Source organism: Lactuca sativa, chromosome 2, assembly GCF_002870075.4.
Source record: "Lactuca sativa cultivar Salinas chromosome 2, Lsat_Salinas_v11, whole genome shotgun sequence".
NCBI classification, from domain to species: Eukaryota; Viridiplantae; Streptophyta; class Magnoliopsida; order Asterales; family Asteraceae; genus Lactuca; species Lactuca sativa.
The window spans coordinates 208,678,957-208,684,863 of NC_056624.2; positions in this window are offsets into that span (position 1 = coordinate 208,678,957).

The following is a 5,907-nucleotide window of genomic DNA, read 5'->3' on the forward strand; positions in this document are numbered from 1 at the left end:
GTGTTAACTGAAAAAAAATCTATTCAACCAATGCAACAAGTTCTAGCCAGTGATATCCTAATTACCTGTTAACCTCATGAATACCCATTTGCTGTTGAGGCAGCCGATTAGTATGTAATAAGTTGAACACCAAATATATATATATATATATATATATATATATATATATATATATATATATATATATATATATATATATATATATGTGTGTGTGTGTGTGTATGAGTGTGTGACATCCCAAATTTCACGGCCAGAAAAGACCGATTTGTTTATGCTTTATTTAAAATCAGAGTATCCTTTTTAAGAATAATATTGTGGAGTCGGTTCCCAAAAATATGATAAAGATATTATCAGATCATTTCCGAAGAAATGCATTCTAATTATATTAAAAACGTTGGGATGTCATCGTCAATACATAAGCATAAACAGAAAAAGCATAGACCTTACAACATCTATTATTCTACTGGCTTATAATCCATAATTCTCATCAGATCATTACATCAATGCTCTTGTGCCACTACCGGTAATACAAGAAATTGTTTGGGTCACGTTTGGGAGCCTGGTGAGCACATAGGGTTTTCAAACCATAATACTTAAGTTCTTTAATTTCATCAAATCATTCAACTCGATTACCCATTCCCGTTATCCTCACTTTTTGTCCCTAAATTTGTACATGTCTAGGATTGCATAGCCCTAGAATGATGGATTTTGCCTTATTCTTGTTCGTTGTTAGGTTGTGGTTTAGGGTAGAAGCTTTATTTGACAATCTATGTGATTTTATTTGTGTATAACTTGTATGCATAGGGCAACCTACGATGATTGATTTAGGTTTATGGTTCGGTGAGGATTGAGAAATCCTTGGATAGTCTAGGATCTGAGTTTGTGTTGTGTTATGTATGGTCATGTTTATCTGTGGTTGGATGAATTAGAGGTATCAGGTATGGCCTTGGGGAAGTTATATGTAAGTGTGGAAGGTAGTATTGGGCTTGTACTATTGGAATCATCGGACTTGTACCCGAAACAAGGGCAGACCTGGAAGATTTGAGGAGTCCTATGAGAGGAATCCTTTCGAACTTCCTTATCAATTTCTCTTTATGTTGTATTTTCAGTTGAGGATGGTGATGATTACGCGAGGAGGTTCAGGTTCGAGATCAGGATCAATTGATTAGAGATTGTGTGAGCTTATCGTGGCTGAGGTTACTCATGGAATCCTAGATGCTACCCTGGTGATCTTTGGTACCGTCAAGGAGGGGATCATGGAGATTATGGAGGAGCGGCTCAGGTCTTTCCGAGCAGATATTGCTACATGTCAGATTGGGACTCGAGCTCCCTCATTCCAGGAGTTTAAGGCGTGTGGTGCGCCTGAGTTCTTTGGGGTTAGGGACACTATCAATATTCATCGCTAGGTTCCTGAAATGGAGATTGCCCAATGCAAGAGCTTTTGCGCAGAGGCGGAAAAAGTAGGGTTCGTGTTGTAGCACCCGGTTCTTGGTACGTATTTCTTTTTATTTTATCTAAGTGTTTTACATTTTTGGACTTGGACTCGGCGAGTTGAAGGACCAACTTGCCAAGTAGAAGCGGGACAGAACGCGGGACTTAAGTGATGGACTCGGCGAGTCGGGTCTCGAACTCGACGAGTAGGTCCTGGCTGGATAAAAACCCTAATCTGAGGGTTTGCACCCTATTTAAACATCTCATTTGGTCACCCATCACCCCATTTGCTCCCAAAAGACCCTCATAGCGAACCCTAATCGTGTGAGTGAATATCTAAGGCCTTTTGACTGATTTTGGTGCTTTTGTGATCTAAGAAAGGAAGGAAAAGCTTGAAGAAACAAGAAAAGGTTAGAGGGATCCGAGTTTGAGCATCTTCCTCAGTGCATTTGAGGTATAAAGCTTATACCTTGCTCATTATTATTATAGATCTACTCTTGAAGGAAGTTAGGGATTCTAAGAGCCATTTTGGCTACCAACCATGGTTGAGGGCTAGGGTTTCGGATCTAGGGTTCTTGAGGGACCCTAAGGCAGAAAGCAACTGTTTTAGAACCCGTTGAAAGCCTCATGCATGTTGGGAGTTCCTTTTTGAGCCATTTGGGCTCATTCTTGCATACACACACGTAAATCTTGTAACTTTACGTGCTAGATCAAGTCTAGAGGCTTGGATCTACCTTTTGATCAAAGGTTGTAAATCAGAAATCGAGGATTTAGAGTATGGACGTGACCGACTCGACGAGTCCGTTCTTGGGACTCAACGAGTCCAAGGCTTTGAGTCTCATATCTGTTGAGGGACAAAATAACTTAGTTGGGTGTTAGGGGGGTTGTAGAAGGACAGAAATAGTGACCCAACGCATTGGACTTAGTTTTAGACCTGGATTTCATGGGACTCGACGCGTGGTAGAACAAACTCGGCGAGTCCAAGGCAATCTCCTTAAGATTGAATATGAACTCGACGAGTTGTTCATACAACTCGGCGAGTCGAGGTCAGACTTGTTCATCAGATGAAGGTGAACCTGACGATTTGTTCATACAACTCGGCGAGTCGGATGAAGGATCATTCGATGTTCTTATAGACGAGGAACTCGCCGAGTCATCGCCAAACTCGACGAGTCGAGTCGGGGATGAGGACGTGGAAGGGACTAGGGACTCGATGAGTTGACTACCCAACTCGGCGAGTCGGTTCAACTTGAAGTTGACTTTGAATTGGACTGGTTTGGGAGTAAAATGGTCATTTTACCCTAAAGGTAGATGTCAGTTTCTGACTAAGTGTTTTGTGGGGATTGTAGCCGGAGGATTTCAGCAGCAGCAGCAGGCAGAGACTTCCCACACGGATTATCAGCAGCTACTTATTCGAGGTGAGTTACCTTATAGTAGCGGTGGGTCTACGGCCACAATGTCGGCCCACCAGTAGGAGATGTATGATTAGATGATTGTCTTTGTGATATCATCTAGGTTTGCCGCTACCTGATATGTTATATGCCGGCATGATATGTTATATGTGATAGTAGTAGAGTTCGATTGTTAGGACCGAAGGGTAGGTCAGACACCCCATATATGTCTGATAATATGTGCTGATATGTTAATATGTTGACATGATATGTTATATGTGATAGCAGTAGTAGGAGGGGAATAGTCCCCAAGTTTGGTTGTTAGGACCGAAGGGTAGTCGGACACCCTAGATATGTTTGATAGTATGTTTATGTTATGATATATGTGATAGTAGCAGTAAGGGGTGGAATAGTCCCCGAGGGTCGGTTGTTAGGACCGACGGGTAGGTCAACACCCTAGAATGGCCGTACCGGGTAGGTCGGGCACCCCATAATTGCTCGGCTGTATGTATGCTATGTGCTTGTGTGGTATGTGGTACGATGGGGGGACTCACTAAGCTTCGTGCTTATAATTTATAGTTTTGGTTTCAGGTACCTCTTCAGCGAAGGGGAAGGAGATGGCGCGGTAGCGACATATCACACACATATGTTGGTTTTCCGCACTAGAGTTTCTTGGGATTGTACTCTGACATTGTTCTTACTTTCGTGAACGGTTTCAGACATGAGTTGTGGTTTTTTTATGAAAAGTTATGTTTAGATGGTGTTTCCTTTTAAATAATTTTACTAGTCGATTAATTAAAAACGAAATTTTCGGACTTGAAATTTGGGTCGTTACAGTTTGGTATCAGAGCCCTGGTTTGAGGGATTCGGACACACCCTTGGGGGTGTCTGGACTAAAATCGAGGGATTAAAAGCTTTGTACAAGAAAAATGGTTTCTTGAAAGGTAAGATAAAAGAGTTTGGGGAAAGAACAAAGTGTGTGATGTGTGCGACCGACCGAGCTCAAGTAAGTATCCCCCAAAGTACCCATACAAGTTTATATTATGTTTATCAGTTTCAGTAGAACATCATGCTAGAATATGACTAAGGATCTAGGAATGATGCCTTATGTGCCTACTTTATATGCTTCAGCTTATGAGAATTGCATGCTAGTATTGAGTAGACAGTAATAAGATAGCCTGTTTAGGTTATGCCTGGTAGTATGAGCTCAGCATTGTATGCTAGTATGGTTTCTCATTATGAGAACAGATTCGCTTGAGTAGTTTTCCTGCGTCCGAATGTTGCTTGCTTTGTGATTGGTGGGACTCTGAATGATGACAGTTTGCCATTGGGTGAATACGTCACGTCGCATGTGATCAGGGTTGAATAATCTCAGAGTGATGGATTTGGACCTATTGTGCAGCTCATGTCTGAGTCTAACCGTTATAGGGACGAGTCTTTTACTCGAAAGATTATCTGAGCCTCATTACATGTGATGGTATTCAGGTAATGGCTAGTTATCATTACAAGGAGGCCTTCAACAGCTGAGGACCGAATTGGGTGAAGTCAGAGATTTTCCCTAGGATAAGCCTAGGATGGGAATAGCAGAGATTAGCAGTAGTAAAAAGGGACCTGGTGGAGTCGATGCAGTTCTTGAGGAAGGTACAGATAGATGTGGAAGGTAGTATCGGCCCGTACTACTGAAAGCAGAGGATCCGTACCCGAATTGAGGAAGGCTGAGGCAAGACCGGGGAACTTGTGGTAGATGTGATCCCTCTGGATGTATCAGTATCACTAACGGTTGTCACTATTTGTTGCAGAATGGTGGTACTACGTCAGAGGCAAGTAGTTAGTAGATCAGGAGAGGGATTGGGTTCGGGTTCAGGCTCCGAACCAGTGGATGAGAGGCTACACGAGTTCATTGCATCTGAGATCACCAGAGGCATCCTTGATGCGACCCCCGTCATATTCGGGTCGATCAAGGAAGAGATTGTCGAGCTGATGGAGGATCGCCTTAGGGCGTTCAGGAGTGACATGGCGACCAGCCAGTCGGGGTCCCGCACACTGTCCTTTAAGGACTTTAGGGGCAGTGATGCGCCAGATTTCCATGGGGCGAAGGATCCCATCGCTGCCAGATGATGGATTACGAACATCGAGTCCACGCAGCTGACCAGCTTTTTCCCCAAGGGGTCAAAGGTGAGATATGCAGCAAGGTGTTTGAAAGACTGAGCTAGAGACGTGTGGGAGTCTGTTGGTGACTCATTGGGAGCCTCGGCTGTTGAGGCCATGACCTGGTCAGACTTTGTGACCAGATTTAGGGCGGAGTTTGCGCCAACTGTAGAGCTTCAGCAGCTGGCCAGGGAGTTTCTTGACAAGAGGCAGACTACGGAGACTGTGGCGGAGATCACCGCCAAGTTCCGAGAGAGGGAATTGTTGGTGCCCCAGTATGCGGGGGGATGAGGATATGAAGAAGACCCGCTATCATGACATGCTGTGAGCCGACATTCGGGAGCATGTTAGTTTTTCAGCTTGCCCTACCCTGGATTCCATGATTGTCAGGTCAAGGGAGAGGGAGATCGATCTGGAGCATGTCCGGAAGAGGAAGATAGAGGAGGGGCAGACGATTGGGGCTTCGGGGAAGAAGCCCAAGGTATCAGATGGTAGGCCGAAAGGCCAGTCATGACAGGGCCGCTGCAGGAAATGCGGCAGGCCACATGAGGGGGCGTGTAGATTGGGATCGTCGGGCTGCTACAAGTGCAGCAAGACGGGGCACTTCAGCAGGGATTGTATCGCCCCTGCACAGGTTATTCAAACGTCTGATTTGTTGTGTTTTCACTGCAACCAGGGGGCCACAATAAGGCCAAATGCCCTCAGTTGACAGCAGCAACAACGCTAGTGAAGGCGCCAGCTCCAGCGACCCTGCGGATTACTGATGGCCGTTAGGCCAAGGCTGAGGCTCTAGTGGTGAGGAGCCGGGCCTTCCAGTTGACTACCGAGGAGGCATGCGCTACACCCGATGTGGTGACGGGTATGACTTCTTGCTTATGCTTTTATGATATGCTGTTGTGATTTTGATATGTTATGTATGTGCTCTGTTTAGGATCGT